The sequence below is a fragment of the Rattus rattus genome, chromosome 6 (assembly GCF_011064425.1).
Source record: "Rattus rattus isolate New Zealand chromosome 6, Rrattus_CSIRO_v1, whole genome shotgun sequence".
Lineage (NCBI taxonomy): Eukaryota > Metazoa > Chordata > Mammalia > Rodentia > Muridae > Rattus > Rattus rattus.
Window position 1 is genome coordinate 39835644 of NC_046159.1, and position 21966 is coordinate 39857609.

The following is a 21966-nucleotide window of genomic DNA, read 5'->3' on the forward strand; positions in this document are numbered from 1 at the left end:
TGACCCTGGACTCTGACCTCATAGGTAGCAATGAATATCCTAGTAAGAGCACCAGTGGAAGGGGAAGCCCCTGGGTCCTGCTAAGACTGGAACCCCCAGTGAACTAGACTGTTGGGGGAGGGCAGCAATGGGGGGAGGGGAGGAAACACCCATAAGGAAGGGAGGGAGGAGGGATGTTTGCCCAGAAACCAGGAAAGGAATAACACTCGAAATGTAACATATAAGAAAAATACTCCAAGTTAATAATAATAAAAAAATGGATAAAAAAAAAGGCTGGAATGTCAGATCTTCAGAACAAAAGGCTACCTGGGGTGCCTACCCTGTATTGCTCCTCCCATCTTTTCACCTAGCATCCCATCCTAAATCCCCTCAGCCCAGGGTCTCCCCTTCCCCCAGCTTCTAATTCTTACTTTTAAAAAACGCCATTTTGTGCTCTCTAGGCTCGACCAATTCTCTTTTGCTTTGTCCTCTTGCTCCTTTCTCTTCCTCCTCTCTCTCCTCCCCCCTCTCTCCCCATGACCCACTTTAGTTCAATCTACTGGCCAGGTTCAGTCTACTTTTTTCTGCCTGCTCTGGACTCTTCCAGATGCCACCTGACTCTCCCTGATGCCACTGGATGCCACTCTCCTCATATCTACAATAAAAACTTCTTCTCAACCTTACCTTTGAGTGGCCATGTCTACCTTTCGTTCACACTCAGTCTTAAGTGGTATATTTCCATCAAACCCCTCCCCTCGGCGGTCAGAAAATTGTTATGTGGAAAAAAAGGTGGATGATTCAATGAATCACACCAAAGGAAACAGTGTCTTCCAGATACAACAAGGTAAAAACAGAAACCCACAGAGACTGTGTTGGCATACATAGGCCTCCACAAGTTCAAGCCAGATGGAGTCCCAGTGCTGAGAGGAAAGTAGACACAACCTCTCATCTCCCAACAAGAAGTTATCCAACTGACAACCTGTTCAAAGGAAAAACTTAGTTTTCTTCAATGGAGTTTCACAATAGCAGTAGACAGCCAACAAAAACTACAAGTTGTATTTTTTTTTTTTTTGGACTTTTGTCTCGTATTGTTTTTCTTATACAGTTTCCAATTTGGTGTTTTATGTAGGTGTGTGTGTGTGTGTGTGTGTGTGTGTGTTTCATGTGTTTCATGTGTGTATGCTTTTTCTTTGTTTCTTTTGTTCTTTTTTGGGGGGGTTGCCATTTTGTTTTCTAAAAAGAAAAAGAAAACATGGAGTTAAGGTGGCTGGGGAAGTAAAAATCTGGGAGGAAACCATTAGAATCGGAATATATTGAATAAAATTATTTTCAACAAAGCCCACTTATTTAAGATTGAAATCAAATTATATGGGGAAAAGCACAATGGAAAGAATGGCATGGTAATTGTTACTAGAAATACAGTATGAGTTATGAGGATTTTAATTTTACTTTTTCTTTCCACTTGCTGTGAATATTTGGTATTCTTAGTAAAAGTTAAATACAAATTTCCATGGAAAAATAACTATTATTCATGTATAAATTTAATGGTAGCAACATGTACGATTTTATGAGAAGTTAATTTGCTACTAAAAGAATATAGAGTACCAGAGATAGGAACCAAAGCCATTTCACCTGCCTGGCTACTCATTAGTCTCCACTTCCTCCTACAACAAATCCACCTCCACTGCAACTCTCCACACTGCAACAATCTGGGACCACATACAGCCAATCTGAACTCCAAATAGGAACCCTGAGACATAAAGTGCCCACCTGCTTGCCTACTGGCCTTCTCATCCCATCACACAGCCCCTCAGCAAACAAACCCTGACTACTGACTGTAGGTCCCCATGTGGTTTACTCACCACGTGTACCACGGGCTTGAACCCTGTTTGACATCTCTCCTTTGCCCTTATGGACCAAATAAGTTGACAATCCATGAGGGCAGGGAGACCCACAAGAACCTATGATAATTATTCTTGCTAAAATGGACATAGTATTAAAACACCCTAATAACTTATTGCTATACCCAAACATCCAGTGTGTCAACTGTCATCAGAGAAGCTTCTTCTTGTGGAAGATGGCATTTAACAGAGACCCACAACTGGTCAGCATGCAGAGAATAAGAAGACTTAGAAAGCTTAACACTTAGTATGACATCTAAATTCCATACCTCTTATCTCTCAAAAGGCTAGGGATCTTCACAGAAGAGGAAGTGAAAAGATCATAAGAGCCAGGGTGGTGGATAAGTTCAAAGAAACAGTGTTTTCAGGTACAAGAGCAAATTTGCATATATAAACTCAAAATGCAGGTCTTGTGACAGCATGCATAAGACCTGTGGAACTCAAACCAAGAAAAAAAAGTCCTAGCAGAAGGAGAAAGGTTGGCATGGTCACACTAACTGAGGAGCCATTGACATTTGTTAGTTGCTGGGAAGAGACTTGGTTTTTTTTTTTTAAGTACTAGGATGGCCACATCAAGGGACAAGCCCCACACCCAGGAGTAATGGAACAAATACATTTTAAAACTTCTGAATCTTAAGAGAGAAAGCACATAAATTTGGATGGGTAGAGAAGTAGAGTGGACTTGGGGAGTAGGTAGGGTAATATGATCAAAATATATTTTATGCAAATTCTAAAAATTAAAAGTATTATTTTAATTATTTTATTTATTTACATCAAATATTGCTCCCCTTCCTGGTCCCCCTCCAAGAGTTCTTAAAAGACAAAAGAATATAGATGATAGCCCTAAAACAGTTATAGAAGTATTCAGAATCAATATCATGATTATCTGAATTAAAACGGTAGCCATAGGAATGAAGACAAAGGAGTTAATGATATAAATATTAGAGAAAAAAAGATGAACAAGATTTTGTAACTAATTAATACAAGATTAAATAATTATAAACAGATTCTGTTTTTAACCTTGGTAATACTGCCATTCTAAAACTAAGATTCCTGTTTCATTACATTTGTGATAAAATCCGGGGTTGGGGATTTAGCTCGTGGTAGAGCGGCTTGCTAGCAAGCGCAGGGCCCCGGGTTCAGTCCCCAGCTCCAGGAAAAAAAAAAAAAAACATTTGTGATAAAATCCAATTTCTTCAGATGACAAAAGGTCTTCCTTTATTTTTGATGAAAGACTAACATGTCTTTAAAAATAGAGATTGTATCTTTCCTTTAAAATAATCTCATTTTAGTATTATAAATTCATTTTATTTTTTTATATATGACTGTATATACTGAAAGGACAAATATAAACCTCATTTGTCTCCATTTTAAAGACCAGGAGTGAGTTGTTTTTGTTTTTTTTTTTAAAAAGGCCATAAGGCACCAGCTTCAGGAATAGACCATAACTCCCAGAACCAAGTCATAAGACACCAGCTTCAGAACAGGACCAAAAAATCCAGAAAAAGATCCTCCTAAAGAAAAGCCTCCCAAAAATGGGGAAATAGCTTAACTCAGGATGAACCATCTGCACTGGGCCCTATTTCATCACATGGTTGAATGTTCATGACATAGGAATGCAGACCATTGACCACCCTAGCACCACCAAGGAAGTTTTTAGATTACTCAATCCTTCTAGAGAGTGTTCCCTGGTTCCCCCTATAAGAAGGCCCTGCGTGCCTTGTTTGGGATCTCCATTTTTAGAGAAGGGTTGACCCCAATAATGCTAGTTGTTTCTGCAGAATAAATGCTTTCAGTTTTTGCATGCTAGCTGAGTCTAAGGCCTTCCTTCAGTGATTTTTCAGACCCAAAACCACAGAACAACTTGCAGGAGTTCATTCTTTTCCAGAATCAAACTCAGGTCATCAGGCTTGATTCGGGCACAATTTAACTTCATTTAATTCATTTATCTTTCTTTATTGCTCAGAATGAGTTTTCAGCACTTGACTGACAATAGTGGATATTCAATAGAATGAATGAGGGGGAGAAGGAAAAATAAAATTAGAGGAAGACAGAACAATTTGGTTGTAATGGGGAAAGTCCATTGTAATAATTTGAGTACCAGAAAGGATTCTTATCAGCATCTTCTTTCAGTTTCTCTTGAAATAATTCACTAGCCAGAGTCCTGAAAGGGAAAATTCCTTAACCATGTCCAAGTAAACACAAGAACATTCTTTCTTCCATACTCACAAATTCTTCAGACAGTTAGCTGTAGAAAGAATCAACCATGGGGTCAAGGACAATGCCCTGGCAATTTCCAGGTATAGATGCCAGCCATGTGAATATCAAAAGTAGTTGTATGTTGATAACAGATTTCCAGTCAATGAGCTTGAACTCAGTCTTGACATTCGGGGCAATTGAAAAGTGATTATGATAGGAATAGGGATGATGAGGCATAGCATTAAAAATGATTTCAACACTGAAGATCTTTTTCTGAGTTTTAGTGAATATATTCAGATTCTTCTAGAAAGTTCCTGTTGCATATTCAATGTGGCCTCTTCTTTTGCGTGTGATTGATTTCCTATGTGAGTAGATGAATTGCCATGAGGACAACAATGCGATGCTACATCTCTTTATCTCTGAACATTCAATAAAATGAAAACAAGGTTTGTGTAAGGAAAGATAGACAAAGGTGTCACATCTGAGCAGAGAAATTAAAAAGGTGGAGCAAGAAAGTCCTGGGAGAGAGAAGAAGGAAGGAAAGGAAGGGAAGTGGATGTATAAATGCCAACTTGAACAGAGAAAAGAATGAGAGGAGGTGGAGAAGGAGACTGAACTAATTCAGAAAGCGATAAGAAAATAGGGATGGAAAGAACAGAAGAATGGTCTTTGGACATAGAAAGAAAGAAAAATACATAAGGATGTCCACTTATCTATGACTTACCAGCACAGCAGTAGCCAAGAAAGCATAAAACATGGTATAGACAAAGTAGAGCCTTCATTCTGACTCAACTGGCAAGAAGTATGTTGTAGAAATCCCAAGGCAACAGCAGCTCTTGTAGTCTAGAGGCAGAGTTCAGAGGTTATAGAATGTCTGACATCATAACACCTACTGTAAGACTCATTCTTCCTCTTGCAGCTTCCTTAGGACTGCTTAAGATAGAGAACTAGGAACAACAGCATAGTTTAAAGTCAAGCATTATTTTATTTTCTAAACTCTATTTTTTAAATGCTTTATCTGGTCAGAAAAAAAAGCTGATATTTGTCCTAGCCTGTTGTGAGAAGCTAATTTCTCTGCTTCACAGAACAAGTGATTGTGGTACTATGGTATCTCTGTGTAGCTCAGCTTCAGTTACTCATTGAATAAGCAAGTACTTTCTGAAGATGATCTTCACTTCTTTATTTTAGATTTTTATGTTGATTTGCTTGTTCTTGCCAAATGTTTAAGAACCTAATCTGCTATCTTGGTTTCATTATTTTTTTTTAATGTGAAACAGAAATTGGTAAAGGAAAATGGATTTACTTATAGTCTAGTCAAAAACTAGGGGAGTAAAAAACCTAATAATTTCTTTCCCAGCATGCCTTTGACCGTCTTATAATTTCTAGAAAGTCATGGAACAAGGGGTAGGCCCGGAAACTGGGAAAGGGAATAACATTCGAAATGTAAATAAGAAATACTCAAGTTAATTAAAAAAAAAAAAGATCATCTGTCAGGGTTAGTAAACAATAAATATTCAATAAAATGTTCCAAATTAAAATAGACCACAGAGACATAAAAAAAAAGAAAATATGTAAACTCAAGTTTAAGGCAGGTTACCCAGTTCTCTCCTCAGTGAAAGAGAATATAGGCCTGTTCGTTTCAGTTTTTTTTTTTTTAAAGATTTATTTATTTTATGTACAGCATTCTGCCTGCATATGTGATTACAGGCCAGAAGAGGGCATCAGATCTCATTACAGATGGTTGTGAGCCACCATGTGGTTGCTGGGAATTGAACTCATGACCTCTGGAAGAGCAGTCTGTGCTCTTAACCACTGAGCCATCTCTCCAGCCCTCGTTTCAGTTTTTTTAATTACAGAGACAGTTTTTTTATTTGTCCTAGCCAAGGAAAATGGGAGTCTTAATGATTCTTCATTTTGAAAAATAAAGGGTTTTTTGTAGATGTTTAAGACTCTCACCCAGTCCTGGTCTGGCAGAGAAATCTTTTTCCTTATGTCTGTGCCCTTGATAGGTATGTAGAATGGAAGGTTTGCATTTTCTGTAGAGAACAGCCTTAGATACTCCAAACCATTTCATTCCAGGTAAGAACAATTATTTACAGTTTAAAATAGTGGTGGATAGTCTGATATTCAAAGGACAGGCATGAATATCATTCTTTAGAATCTCCTCCTTTTCCTACCAGTGCTTTTAAACAGGATTGTGGGTGCAATATTAAGACAAATTCTCCTACCGTGTGAGCCTGTGAAATCAAACAATTATGTGCAATGCAATGCAATCTTCAGGCTTGAAAGCAACTGCTTTGAGTCCATGCCTTCTGAAACACATGGGAGTGGGAATTAGATTCCTGCCACCTCCAGGAGGCTTTTTACTCCTTCAAGTTTTCTACGTAAGACCTTATGCATGTGTCTCACAGACTTGGGTATCATACCAAACTGTCTCATTGTACAATGACTCTATAAAGTTCTGGTTTCTTGGAGATGGACCTATTTCCATGACTCCACCAGTCCTTTATGTGGACATTATATAGTGGCCTTAACACAGGGTCCCCTCTTGGATTGTTCTTCTGGGAGTTCTCATTCCTGGAGTAGTCTTATTCCTATAGTGTTCTGTTCCTGATTCCTATGGGCCTCTAAGACATTCTCAGAAATCTAGATGAAAGTGCAGTACCTCTACAGCTTATGCATGCTGTGTGCCTGCAGAGTGAAAACCACATGGATGCTGTCAAAGTGTATGGCCTATGCCTTCCAGAGTCAAAGTTTAAGCTGCCCTCTGGCCTTTTAAAACCACAGGTAGAATAGCCAAAGAATGCTACCCAATGTAGTTAAATAGAGACGTGAAGTAGCCTTGGACAGTAATTCAAAAAACATGAAGGTGTCCTGCTTCCCCACCATTTTCTAGTGGTCTGGAATATTCCTTTTAAACCATTTTTTTCTCAAGGCCCTGGGACTCTGGACCTGCAAAGTATGCGGCACCCTTCATTGTCATAATGAAAAGCATTCCTTTTTATTCATTCTGATCTCCTTAACAAGAGATCCTTTGGCCAATGGCCCCTGGTTTTATGCCTCAACACATTTTTTATTCTCTTATACGGGATAAGGCTGAGAAATTTAAAGTTCTTTTACTTTGTTTCCATCTTGATTATAAATTAATCTAAATAATTGGTTTTCATATGTATATAATACATGAGAATACTAAGGTCTAGATCTAAATGTCCCCTAAAAGCTCAAGTGTGTTTGGTGACTTTGTTTTCCAGCCTATGGCACTGCTTATGAGGTATGCCCTAGAAAATGCACCCATTGGTGCAGTGGTGGCAATGCTGTCTAGGGGGGTAACCAGCTGCTCTCTTGATTGGATTGGAGGCTGTCTCAGCAGGAGGGAATTCATGCCTGGTATTGTAAATATGGTCAAAACCCACGGCTAGGGAAGTCATAAGCCAAAGGAGTGAATCTATTAATGTTGTTTTCTAAATTCTCATGCTATCAAACTGCCTTCTAAATACTTATATCCATAGATTGGTGCAGCTGTCAACCCGAGTCACAGAAGCTTCTTATTTCAGTTTATAGTGGCTGATGTTGAGACATATAACTGTCCAAAGCACTGAAAAAATACCAACTGTAAACGCTTCATCCAGAGATAGGGACATCTATATTAACACTCTTCACCAAGGTGTTGGGAACATGGAAGATGGGATGAAATGAAAGTAAGAGCCAAAGGATATAATATGGATGAATCTATTGCTAGACTGTTCTGACCCACCAGCTTCCCAATAATGACACAGATATATATATCTATTCATGAAAGTTTTCCCAGCTATTGACTACTAATGTTTGTTAAGGCAGTCAGAGAATGCCTTAGGCAGGTGAGGAAGGAACATAGAGACACACCTCCATACAGTGTAAAAAAATGTCATATGAATATCTTCCCCTTTTAGTCCGATAAATGGCTTTTTTTCTAAGATCAAAAACTATATGAACAAAACCATTATTAGAACTCTCAGGTAAGAATTATATTCACAATAGCCATATTTGTATTTTACAACTCTGAAGAAAGTACTCAACTATCTATCCTATCTTGGTGAATTCAAAGTTCTATACCTAAATCATTTTCTATCATAACATCAACATACCAAACTATAAACATCTTTTTAGACCTTAAAACATTTTCTTAAATTCTAAACAACATAAGTATATATGTGAGACTATAACTATCTAGTCTTCAACCTCATCAGAGACCTGAGAAGGACAAATATTACCTAAGAATGTCCCATAAGTCTGTATGTTTGAAGGCTTGGTCCTCAGCTAGTAGAACTGTTTTGAAGGATTAAGAAGGTATGTCCTTGGAGTAAGTGTGACCTTGTGGACACCAGTCTCAGTCTCTCCCTCCTGCCTGAAGATCAGGATGCAAAGCTCTCAGCTACTGTTTCACTGCCATGTCTGTCTGCTTCCTTCTATGATGATTGTGAACTAGCCCCCTAAAACTGTGAGCCAGCTCCAATTAAATGTTTTCTCTTAATAGGTTGCCTTGTCACGGTGTCGCTGCAGAGCAATCGAACAGCATAAGACAGGGGACAAAGAAACAACTATGTAGGTTCAAAAAGGAATGAGTGAAAAGATGATGTTTATCATACAGGTTAAGATCAGTGTTAAGTAAGCTTGTTAGAGCTTGCCATTAGTAACAGTAAGGATGCCTAGAAACTGTGTGATCAAGAGAAGATCATCAAGGAAGAAATAATCTCTCCCATGTCAGTAAAGAAAGTAATTTTGATCCCAGCCACATTGAGAGTTACCCAAAGCTTATCCACAGAAATAGTAAATACAAGAGCTTTTCCTGTGGCCTCACCAGTCCTCAAAGAGAGAAAGGTTTCTTGACTCACTAAGCCCCCTCACAGTCCAGAAACAAACGTTAAGGGCATTTTTTCTTTTTTCTTATGTTTAATCAAAGATTAAGTCCTTGTGAATGGAGTCTGGCCTTCCTCACAGAGATGAAAGAGGGACATTTTTCAATGGTGTTTACTTTCCAGATTAGACATGGCCCTGGGGAAAGTTTGTCACCTAAGAATTTAAGGCTCTCTCTGAGGACAGTAACAAGAGAGATAGTGTGAAACTGTGTTGGTTTCTTGATTCTGAACTAGGTGACCACTAGATGGTGGTATAGGATTTTCTGGGATTAATGTATCACACAATTGACACAGCCGTTGATTGAGCTTTTTATCTTTTTCTTCCACTAGTTTAGCTCCTCTACCTCTCAAGATCTCCACCCAACTATTGAAAATTACTATTATGAAGTAGAAAGGGAATTCTGAGGGTCTTGAATCTAATTGTTTTAAAGATTTACTTATTATATATAAGAACACTGTTGCTGTATTCAGATACACCAGAAGAGGGCAACAGATCCTAATACAGACGGTTGTGAGTCACCATGTAGTTCCTGGTAAATGAACTCAAGACTTCCGGAAGAACATTCAGTGCTCTTAACCACTGAACCATCTCTCCAGTCCTTGAATCTAATTTTTTTTTTCATCAAAACTTGATTAAGTTTTTTTTTCTCCATCTTTAGTAAATTGGGTATTTCTTATTTACATTACAATTGTTATTCTTTTTCCGGTTTCCAGACCAACATCCCCCTAACGCCTCCCCCTCACCTTCTATATGGGTGTTCCCTTCCCCATCCTCCCCCCATAACCGCCCCCAACAATCCCATTCACTGGGGGTTCAGTATTGGCAGGACGAGGGGCTTCCCCTTCCACTGGTGCTCTTACTAGGCTATTCCTTGCTACCTATGAGGTTGGAGTCCAGGGTCCATGTATATAGTCTTTGGTAGTGGCTTAGTCCCTGGAAGCTCTGGGTTGGTTATATTGTTAAGTCTTGCAGGGGTCTCTAGCCCCTCAAGCTCTTTTCAGTCCTTTTCTGAATCCTTCAATGGGGTCCTGCTCAGTTCAGTGGCTTGCTGCTGGTATTCACCTATGTATTTGCTGTATTCTGGCTGTGTCTCTCAGAAGAAATCTACATTCGGTTCCTGTCAGCCTGCACTTCTTTGCTTCATCCATCTTATTTAGTTTGGTGGCTGTATATGTATGGGGCAGGCTCTGATTGGGTGTTCCTTCAGTCTCTGTTCTAAACTTTGCCTCCCTATCCCCTCCCGAGTGTATTCTTGTTCCCCTTTTAAAGAAGGAGTGAAGCATCCACATTTTGGTCATCTTTCTGAGTTTCATGTGTTCTGTGCACTAGGTAATTGAGCATGGGGCTAATATCCACTTATCAATGAGTGCATTACCATGTGTGTTTTTCTGGATTAAGCTACTTCCAGGATGATATTTTCCAGTTCCATCCATTTGCCTTATGAATTTTGGCAAGTTATTGCTTTTGATAGCTGAGTAGTATTCCATTCTGTAGATGTACCACTTTTTCTGTATCCATTCCTCTGTTGAAGGGCATCTGTTCTTCAGATTCTGGCTATTATAAATAAGGGCCAAGGATGAAATAGGAGCACGTGTCTTTTTTATATGTTAGGGCATCTTTGGGTATATGTCAAGAAGAGAGGTATAGGGTGGATCCTCAGGCAGTTCAATGTCCAATTTTCTGAGGAACCTCCAGACTGATTTCAGAGTGGTTGTAGCAGTTTGCAATCCCACCAACAATGGAGGAGTGTTCCTTTTTCTCCACATCCTCGCCAGCATTTGCTGTCACCTGAGTTTTTGATCTTAGCCATTCTCACTGGTGTGAGGTGAAATCTCAGGGTTGTTTTGATTTGCATCCCTGATGACTAAAGATGTTGAACATTTCTTTAGGTGTTTCTCAGCCATTCGGCATTCCTCAGCTGTGAATTCTTTGTTTAGTGATGAGGTCTCTCCCACTGGGTTTGGGAGCAGGAAGGCTGGGCGGGATCAGCAAGCTGAATCTAATTTTTAAAAGTTATCAAGAGGGGCTTATTATAAGAGGTAAAGCCAGTATAACTTGACCTTCTTGACTTTTGAGGTACAATTGATATATACTTGTGCATGGCTTCAACTAAGCTAGATTGGATGATAACAGTGTTCTCAAAATCTTCCTATCCTACATATCACAACTAATTCTAGTTAAGAAGCATTGCCTGCAAGCCTTAAAAACGAGCCACACACCCTGAGTGAATGCTTTATTTCATCCCTAACAGGTCCACTCAACCTCTTAGTTTCCATGACGCTTAGATCTATGAATGGTAATAATAATTCCTTCTGTTGAACATCTTCTAATATCCCATATGACAAAACACAACTGCACTTTCTACAACTTTCTTGGCTTAGTCTCTTTGTTACTAGTCTTTTCTCTTCCCAACTCCTTTTTCACTTCAATCATCACATGCTGTACCACAATTTAGTATAGGAGGATTACAGTAGTTAATAAAGTATTCTTGCAGGTATTCTTTAATATCTGGGGCTAGTACATTTGACAGGGCCCCGGGGTTTCCTTTTCAAACTGATATCATATACCAGAGGATACTTTGTTTTGTTGTTTTTCTTGGACACTTTCCCTCCAAGTGGCAAAATCTTTACTTTGAGGAATAGTGTAGACCTCAGCCTCCTGTAGGGAAGCAGCCTTATGGTGGGAAGGAAGGGAAAAATGGGAAGATGTTAGGAGTTGAGCCAAGGGTACAAAGTGAATTCCCATAACTCAGTCCAGCATGCTCCGAACAGACCAGACCATACTAGCTCTTTCCCTTTGTATATTAGAGATGCTCCTCCAGGTTAAAGAACTTGGCTGAAGAAGGGCTACCCTCACCTAAGACTTCTCTTTACTCCTACAAAAATCTTAAGTAAAAGTGTATGATCTTTTTCTTCCGTGGGAGCTCAAGGCTCTTAAATCAAGGAGATTTCAAGGAGAAAATCATTCCAAGAGAGCCTCAAATATAATAAAGGCTTAGAAATTGTCAGAGGTATCTTGTGGACAACTGTTTTCCTACTTTCAGGGCTACCTCAAATTAGCCAGGAATACTAGCTAGGTCCTGGTATGTTAGCTGCAGTCTGTGGGAACAAATATTTTAATTAATTTTATTTATTTTTATTAATCATTTTAATTATTTTACTTATTTACATTCCAATGTTGGCCCCCTCTTGGACCCCTCTCAGAGGTTTCTCACCCCATCCCCTTCACCTCTAAGAAGGTGATTCCAGGGGCTGGGGATTTAGCCCAGTGGTAGAGCACTTGCCTAGCATGCGCAAGGCCCTGAGTTCGGGTCCCCAGTTTCCGAAAAAAAAAAAAGAAGAAGGTGATCTCCACATCTCTAGAGGTTTAGGCACATCCTCTCCCAGTGAGGCCAGACAAAGCAAACATCTGCTACATATGTGCCAGAGGCCATGTATGTTCTTTGGTTGGTGGCTCCCACTCTCTGGGAGCTCTCAGGGGCCCAGGTTAGTTGACACTGTTGGTCTTCCTGTGGGGTTGCCATAGGAGGTTCCTTCAGGCCCTTCAATCCTTCCCCTAACATTTCCATAAAGGTTCCTAACCTTAGTACTATGGCTGGCTGTGAGTATCTGCATCTGTCTCTAGCAGCTGCTGGTAGAGCCTCTCAGAGGACAGCCATACTAGGGCCCCTGTCTCACAGCACAACATAGCATCAGTAATGTCAGGGTTTGAGGCCCACCCATGGAATAGATTCCATGTTGTATCAGCCACTGACAGCCTTTCCTTCAGTCTCTGCTCCATTTTTGCCTTGTGTTTATTTATTTTAAACAGGAACAATTCTGAGTCAAGAATTCTGAAGATGGATGGTGGTCCCATGCCCAAATAAGGACCCTCTATCTACTGGAGGTGGTCTCAAGTTCCATCTCCTACTATTGGGCATTTTGATTGCTACCCCCCGAATGAACTTGGAAGCCTCTCACATTCCAGGTCTCTGGAACTTTCTAGAGATTCTTCCCACTCCACGCCCTCAGGGCAGCTACATATTTCCATTCATTCTCCTGGCCCTCAGGGCTTCTCTGCTGCCTCCTCCCATACCTGGTCCTGCCCCTCTTTTCCCTTCCCTTCCCCTCTCCTACCCAGGTCCCTCCCTCCATCTGCCTTCCATAATTCTTTTGTTCCCACTTCTAAGTGGGATTGAAGAATCCTCAATTGGAGCTAACTTCTTGTTAAACTTCTTATGGTCTGTGGCTTGTATCCTGGGTATTCTGTACATTTTGGCTAATATCCACTTATCAATGAGTATATACTATGCATGTCCTCTTGGATCTGGATTACCTCACTCAGGATGATATTTTCTTTTTTCTTTTTTTTTTTTTTTTTGGTTCTTTTTTTTTTTTTTTTCGGAGTTGGGGACCGAACTCAGGGCCTTTGCGCCCTAGGTAAGCTTTCATCATTGAGCTAAATCCCCAGCCAGGATGATATTTTCTAGTTCCATCCATTTGCCTGTAAAATTCATGATGTCCTTGTTGTTAATAGCTAAATAGTATTCTATTGTGTAAATGAACCACATTTTCTGTATCCATTCTTTGGTTGAGGGACATCTGGGTGCTTCCAGTTTCTGGCTATTATAAATAAGGCTGCTATGAAGAAAAAGTTACATGATCATCTCCTCAGATGCTGAAAAGGTCTTTGATAAAAATCCAACATCCTTACACATTAAAAGTCTTAAAGAGATCAGGAATTCCTGGCATAATAAATAATAATAATAGCAATATACAGCAAACCAACAGCCAACATCAAATTAACTGGAAAGTTGCAGCAATTCCACTAAAATCAAGGACAAGACAAGGCTGCCCACTCTCTTCCTATCTCTTGAATATAGTAACTTGAAGTTCTGGCTAGAGCAATAAGAAAACAAAAAGGAGAACAAGAGGAATACAAATTGGCAAAGAAGTCAAGGTATCACTATTTGCAGATGATAAGATAGTATACATAAGCAACCCCCGAAATTCTACCAGAGAACTCCTACAACTGATAAACAACTTCAACAAAGTAGCTGGGTATAAAATTAATTCAAAAAAATCAGTATCCCTCCTTTATACAATGATCAAAAGGTTAAGAAAGAAATTAGGGAAATGACTCCCTTCACAATAGTCACAAATAATATAAAATACCTTGGTGAGACTCTAACCAAGCAAGTTAAAGATCTGTATGACAAGAACTTCACATCTCAGAAGAAAGAAATTGAAGATCTCAGAAGATGGAAAGACCTCCCATGCTCATTGATTGGCAGGATTAACAGTGAAAATGGCCATGTTACCATAGCAATCTACAGATTCAATGTAATCCCCAACAAAATTCCAACTCAATTCTTTACTGGCCTTGGCAGGGCAAGTCTCAACTTCATATGGAAAAACAAAAAACCCAGGATAGCTAAAAACAAACCTGACAGTAAAAGGTCTGGGGGAATCACCATTCCTGACCTCAAGCTGTACCAGAGAGCAATAGTGATAAAAAACTGTATGGTATTGGTACAGAGACAGACAAGTCGATGGATGGTTAGAATCAAAGACCCAGAAATAAGCCCACACACCTATGGTCACTTGATCTTTGACCAAGAAGCCAAAACAATCTATACAGTGGGAAAAAAAAGAAAGCATCTTCAACAAATGGTGCTGGTCTAACTGTTGATCTGCATGTAGAAGAATGCAAATTGAACCTTATCTATCACCTTATACAAAGTTCAAGTCCACGTGGATCAAAGATCTCAACATAAAACAGTACACTGAATCTAATAGAAAAGAAAGTAGGAAATAGCCTCAAACTCAGTAGCCCAGGGGAAATTTTCCTGAACCAACACCAGTGGCTCAGGCTTTAAGATCAACAATTGATAAATGGGGCCTCATGAAACTACAAAGCCTTCTGTAAGGCAAAGGACACTGTCAGTAGGACAAAATGGCAACCTACAGATTGGGGGGGGGGAAACTTCACTAAATCTACATCTGATAGAGAGCTAATATACAAAATATATAAAGAACTCAAGAAGTTATACTCCAAAAAATAAATACCCCAATTAAAAATGGGGTACAACATTAAACAAATTAACAGAGTAATCTACAATGGCCGAGTAGAAGCACTTAAAGAAATGTCAACATTCTTATCATCAGGGGCAATGCAAATCAAATGATCTTTGAGATTCCAATTTTAAACTAATCACAGAATGGCTAAGATCAAAAACTCAGGTGTTTTCTTTTGAAAGGCCAAGGACACTTCCCTTCTACATAGATTCTCCTATTCCATCTCAGATGCTCCAGATTCTCTATGCGGCCCATTTTACCTCTGCTAGAGATGTGTCTCCAAATTCCCAGGAGTTCTAGGAGGGCTGAGTCAAGTTTCAATTTCCTCCTGGATGCTAACTACATTTTCCAAGGGGGGGACAACCTCCTGTAGTACTTTCTTTACAGAGAGAGGATGCTTACTGCATTTCCATAGGTTGTCTTCATCCATTTGCAGACACACACAAAATGATTAGATGCAGGGTTTTTATGCAGTTGGACACACCAAGACTTAGAAGTAAATTTCTCAGGTTAGACACTGATGAAAGCAGATATACCTCTGACAGCTCGATCCTCTCTCAATCAATACTGGTTCAGAAACCATCAACCCATAGCCTCATAAGGCGTTTGAAAGAGACTATAGAATGACCAATTAAGAGGAAGCAGCACCCTCAAAGGGAAGAAGATGTTCTCTCTGTCCCATTCCTGACACAAGATCCAGTAAATAAAATTATTTGGACAATTTAGGTCATAAAGAAGACAGAAAGTCTGGGCTGAGAGATGGCTCCAGAGGTTAAGAGCATTCTCTGCCTTCCAAAGGTCCTGAGTTCCAAACCTAAAACCACGTGGCACATAACTACCCATAACGGATCAAAATGTCCTCGTGACAAGCTGGGTATATGCAGTCAGAATGATGTATAAGCATACTAAAGAAATAAATTTTTTTAGGATTATTTATGTCATGTATGTGAATACACTGTAGCTGTCTTCAGACACACCAGAAGAGGCATCCATGCATCCCCATTACAGATGGTTGTGGGAGCCACCACGTGGTTGCTGGGAATTGAACTCAGGATCAGAAAGAGCAATCGCTGTTTTAACCACCAGCCATCTCTCCAGCCCCAAATAAATCTTTAAAAACAAGAAGAAAAGTCCTAGAGTCTAGTCAATTGTCATTGGGCTGAACAGTGAGTTTTCCAATGTAACCCAATGGATTCAGTTCTATAGGAGAAGAAATGGCATTTGGGTACGGACTATATTGATGTGAATTGTGACATGTTGATTAAGATCACTGAGAAGGTTCTGCAGATGGAATTTGACCCTTCTCTGAGCATATTTTATCTCAAAATTTCTTCCTAGGCCTTAACCTGAGCCAGGTTGACCTCCATTCTGATGAGGAAGGAGGACAATTAAATAGCCCACTTAATTAAGGAATGGTGCCTCATGAAGAGCTAGGGGGATACAGTATCTCAAGTAAAGCTACTATTGCTTATCTCATGACAAAAAGATGACTCATGATCCAACAAAGACAAAAAATTAGATGCTTATCCATGCAGAAAGCAGCAACCCTATTTAATAGTCGAAAACAGGGATTTTTCTGGGAAGGTTGTAAAATAGAGATTTGAGGAAGGTTTGCATGTGCCCACGTTTTTCCCTATTTGATACTCTGTTACTTGCTTAATTAAACCAGGAGTGCAGCTAGAGAAGACCATTCTCATGACTGTATAAACAAACAAAGGACAAGGAGACATAGGAACAGCAATCAGAATCCAATTCTGAAAGTCATATGATTAAAAGGATCCAAGTCCAAGAGCTCCCTCCTCAACCCTACTTGGTCTCAGAGAGGAAAGCAAACAATATAAAGAGACATAAGGATAAGATAACCTGAATGGGAAATGTAAAGTCTTCTTGGGAAAAGGGCCAACTATGTCAGTCTCCAGGTTAAATATTTAGAATGACACACAGAGAGGGGAAACATGTAGGCTGAGTTCCCAGAGAATGCAGTCTATTATATAACTTGTCCTGTTCCTAAAACTGACAAGCCACCAATTTAGGGATAGAGATAGGTAACTCATCTGACTTTTAAAAGCAACTGGAAGCCTGTTCCTCTTTTCAGGATTCGAGTAGGCAATTACTTTGGCCCCCTACTTTTCTGGCTACTGACCTAACCCTGAATTGCTTTTTTATGTAATTGAAAATAAGGTATTTCTCCAAGAATTCTACCTCAAACAATAGTAGAGACATCCTTCAAGGGGATAATTTCAGCAAGGAACTACATTCATGGTTAAGGAAGAGTCAGAAAATTTGTGCAATGCAGCCCCTCAGACTTCCGTCATTCCTGAGTCTGATTAACCTAAAGGCCCTGACTCATGTGTTCTCCCATGATAGTTGGAGAACACTTAGTCCACGGGACAATTATGACCATCAGTCAAATAGGTGATTAGGGTATCAGGCCTCCTATTAGAAGGGCCCAAGTGACGCTAAAAGACCCCCCCTCTCAAAACCCCTGCTCCTTTGTCCTGATGGGACAAATCTTGAACACTTATGCAGGAGACCTTGCTAAAAATCTTTTTAGTGCAACACCTGCCTTAGAATCTAACCCTTGAAAAAATACCAAATGTCCTTTTTTTTAAACAACTGATGTTCAATTGTAAGAATGGAACTAAAAAAGTTATATAGTGGTAACCAAATTTGGGGCCTTGAGCCCAACTCTGTCCAAGCTAACACTGGTGCTAAACTGAAGACTATCATCCAAACAGGCTTTGACTTTAGAAAAGGAAAATGAGTGCTTATACAAATTCCAATATGTGTACTGGAGGCTGCATACGCGTTGCCTTCCAGAAAAGCAAGATTACAACCACCTTATAGACACCTATTGAACCCTCTAAGGAGATCTCAGATTCATAGACATGGTCCTGAGTCCCCGAGATACTGCAATCATACACTGCCGAGGGTACCTGATAGAAGATCCAATAGTCTTGGTATCTAGCAGATGCTGCTTTCAGGCTGCAGCACATAGAAGGGATATGTCGCCTTTGTTGGAAAAACTCTCTTCATTTCCTCTGAAAAGGTTCCTATTATACTTCCAAGAGAGAAGAGGGCCTAAGGACAAAGGTGTAGTCTGGACCACCATGATGGTTGTTGGGAGCGACACCCTTGAAAACCCTCCATTATTGATGTTATTATGGTTAGCGTTATATGACCGTCATGGAAAATACTCAGCCAGCTGCAGAAGACTAATACAAATCTGGTGGTCAGATGAATAATGATAAAGTTCTGACCTTGTTGAGAAATACATTGATCAGTCAAGATGCCCAATGATGATGACCTGTAACCTTTCTGAAAAACCAACATCTTGCTGACTAGATATGACAAAACCTGACCTTTTCTGACATTCTGTCAACATTAACCCCATTCCCTGACCACACCTAATACTGTGTCCTTGGCCTGCGAATGTTTCATAGCCCCCTCCCTCTGTTACCCCATGGTCTAAATTCAGCCTTTGGGAAAAAAAAACAAAATTGTAGCCTTGATCAGACTCGCCTTTGGCGCCCTTCTTCGGCTCTTTGTTCCCCATTCTCTTCCAGGTGTCACCCAGCACCTCATTGACAGATGGTGGGTCATCAAAATGACTGTCTATGGCAAATGTTAGTGCCTATATCGAAAAATGTTAAAGCCTCCATCAAATGTGTTACATATAGGAAGGGTAAACTATTTAATAAAAAAAGATGTTTATATAGAGAGAATATCAGAAGCTGTGAATCAGCTGACTACATCTGTTAAGTCAAAAGACTTATGGAGCTGGAGAGGGTGGTTTAGAGGTTAAGAGCACTGACTACTCTACCAGAGGTCCTGAGTTCAAATCCCAGCAACTGCATGGTGGCTCACAACCATCTGTACGGGATTTGATGCCCTCTTCTGCGTGTCTGATGACAGCTACAGTAAAGTGCTTAGGAATTAAATAAATAAAATCTTAAAAAAAAAGACTTATCTCTGGCATGCATAGGCATGAAAATACCCAGGGAACTACTTAAAAAGTAGATTTTACCTTGCTCTGTCGGGGACCCAAAACCCATCTTCAACTAATACGAGTGGACATTGTCTTTTATTTAATACTTTCTTTTTAAATTTAATGTAACATTAATGTTTTGTCTGCATGTATGTCTGTTTGAGGTTGAGACCCCCCTGAAACAGGAGTTAGAGAGTTGTGAGCTGCCATGTGGGTGCTAGAATTGAATTGGGTCCTCTGGAGAAGTGGCCAATGTTCTTAACCTCTGAGCCAGTTCTCCAGTCCCAGGGACACCTTCCTTGATGAGTTGGTTTCCTTCCCTTGCCAAACAGAAAAGGTAAAGGTGACAGGTGACTTAAAATGAAGTAATTTTTAGGTTCACAATAATAAGAAGAAGCATATAGAGTAAATCCATGAATAAAAGGTAACAGGAGTCTCTTTGAGCTGGGGATCGAACTTAGGGCTTTGGCGCTTGCCAGGCAAGCACTCTACCACTGAGCTAAACTCCTCGACCCCTGGAGTCTCTTGAACAATAGAGATACAACTGAACCTCTTCTGTGCCTGGTATCCCCAGTCTGAATAGCCTACTCAAAACACAGTTCACTCAGTTAATCCAAGAGGTTCAAATTGCTTGGACAAAACCATTGCTTTTAGCCTAACTTCTTTTGAGGTATTGTATGCCAAACCTTTCCCTTCGAGAAATCTCCATCTGCACGGCTGCTGGCTTTCGATTGGCTAGGGCAAGCAGTGGTCAGAGCGGGCGGCCGGTATTCTAGCACTCCGGTTGGAGGCCAGATGCCGCTGGACTGAAAGGGACGCCGCCTCCCAAGACTCTTCAAGAAATCACAATGTCAACCAACACAGACCTTTCTCTCTCTCTGTACGATGAAGGTCTAAGTTTATTCGGAAAGCTAAGGAGAAACCGTTTGTCCCCATCGGAATGGCAGGCTTCACAGCGATTGTTGCATACGGGCTGTACAAGCTGAAGAGCAGGGGAAACACGAAGATGTCCATTCGCTTGATCCACATGCGTGTGGCAGCCCAGGGCTTTGTTGTGGGGGGCATGACTCTTGGTATGGGCTATTTCATGTATCAGGAATTCTGGGATAAGCGTAAGCCTTAGAAGAGCTGCTGCCGGGGTTAGGGATTTAGCTCGGGGGAAGCCCGCTTGCCTGGGAACCGCAAGGCCCTGGGTTTAGTCCCCAGCTCCGAAAAAAAAAAAACAAAAAAAAAAAAAAAAAAAAAAGAAGAGCTGCTGCCTTGGTCTGGGAAGTGCTTGCTTTAGTTAGATGTCTCATATTGAGGTTACATGTTAGTGTCTGCAATAAATAACATAGGTTTTAGACAAAACACAGTATTGAATATTGGTTTACTTTCTGGTCAACTTGATTTGCCTGTTGACCAAGTTGTTAGTGACTGATCTACCAACTAGGTCGCTAAGGGGAGTCAGGGTAACACAGAAGAAATCTGTCACCTGAAAGTAGTTGGTCACAGTGTTCTCCTTACACCCTTATGGTGAAAGTCACTGAGGGTAGAGCGCTGGCAGGCAGTCCAGGCACACACACTGTATGCAGAGTAGGCCATGCTTTGGGAGGGTGTCAGGAAAGAATGCTGGTTGCCCTGGTTCATTTATTTTGTCTGCCTGTGGGCTGACTTCAGAACTTTAGGTTTTAAGGTTTGTTGCCTTCTGAAAACACTTTCCAAGGAGCCCATGAAATATAAATATAACTAACTTAGAAAGCCCCTATACCTCAGTAGGAGGGAGTGTGAGTATGTGTGTGTGTGTGAGTGTGTGTGTGTGTGTGTGTGTGTGTTTAACAACCCAGAAAGCTGGTAAGAGCTGCAGAGAGGCAGTGTTTATTAGATTCACACTTAGACACTGATTGTGGGTTCTGATTTAGCTCTTTTATAATTGTAAAGTTATATTTTTGCTGCTTTGTAATAGGATAATTCTTAAGCACCATCTTAAAATAGAGGTATTTTGTTTCCTTTTTGTGGTGCTGGGCATTAAATGCAGGGTCTCACATAGGCTAAGCAAGTGCTGTACACTGAGTTGAACGCCAGCAGAAGTAGGTACTGTAAGTTGTAATACAAGGATAAAGGGCCTAATGTACACATAGCCTAATGCAGGCAGTGTGGCCACTGTCTGTAAGAACCATGTCTATATATAGGCAGTGTGGCCACTGTCTGTAAGAACGGTGACTATTAAAGTGCCAAAAGTAAGAGGTAAATGGTGGGTGGGCTGGTTTTTTCCATATTTACACACATATTTGGATATGCAGAATATTAAGTGCACTGTAAAACCCCCCTGTCCAACCTGAACTTACATTCCATCCATAGTGACAAGATGGCGTATGTATTGTTATTAGAATAAGTCTGAACATAAAAAACAAAAAGAAACCTACTGCACTACCAACTGGTTAACTCCCATGATTAGCCAGTTCCAACACATTTTTAGGGCTTAGACAAGGAACCCTTAAAGGGACAGAGATGGATTGTCCCCCATTCTGTCCCAGAGATCTGGTCCTGGTCAAAGTCCTCAAGCAGACACCTTCTTTAAGGCCAAGCTGGGTAGGTCCTAGTCTTTCTAGTCTTCCTGTCTACTTCTACATCCATCAAGGTAGCTGGCATGGATTTTCTGACTAAGATGAAACGGGAAGTACCCTGAACCTGAGCCTAGAAAAAAGCATTCCTTTCAATACTCCCGATGAATTTTTGTGTTGGGAATCATAACGATCAGCTCCCTGCCTATGTTAACATCAAGAAAATAAATCCCCTTGGCCAGGAATGGTTAACAGATTGTAAGATCCATTCCCAATCAGGCATACCCATGCACAGAGCTCATAAACTTGCTTATCTAGGTAAAGTCCATTGTAATATACAGCACTGACCCAAAACAATACCCCGTATTGAGAGATAGGAATAGAGTACCTTCATAGATGAATCC

The 21966-nt window shown here is 40.3% G+C and overlaps 1 pseudogene; it reads left to right on the forward strand.

Moving 5' to 3' along the window:
* The first annotated feature begins 19867 nt into the window (after window positions 1-19867).
* Window positions 19868-20142, forward strand: LOC116902688 (annotated as a pseudogene).
* Window positions 20143-21966: the final 1824 nt, after the last annotated feature.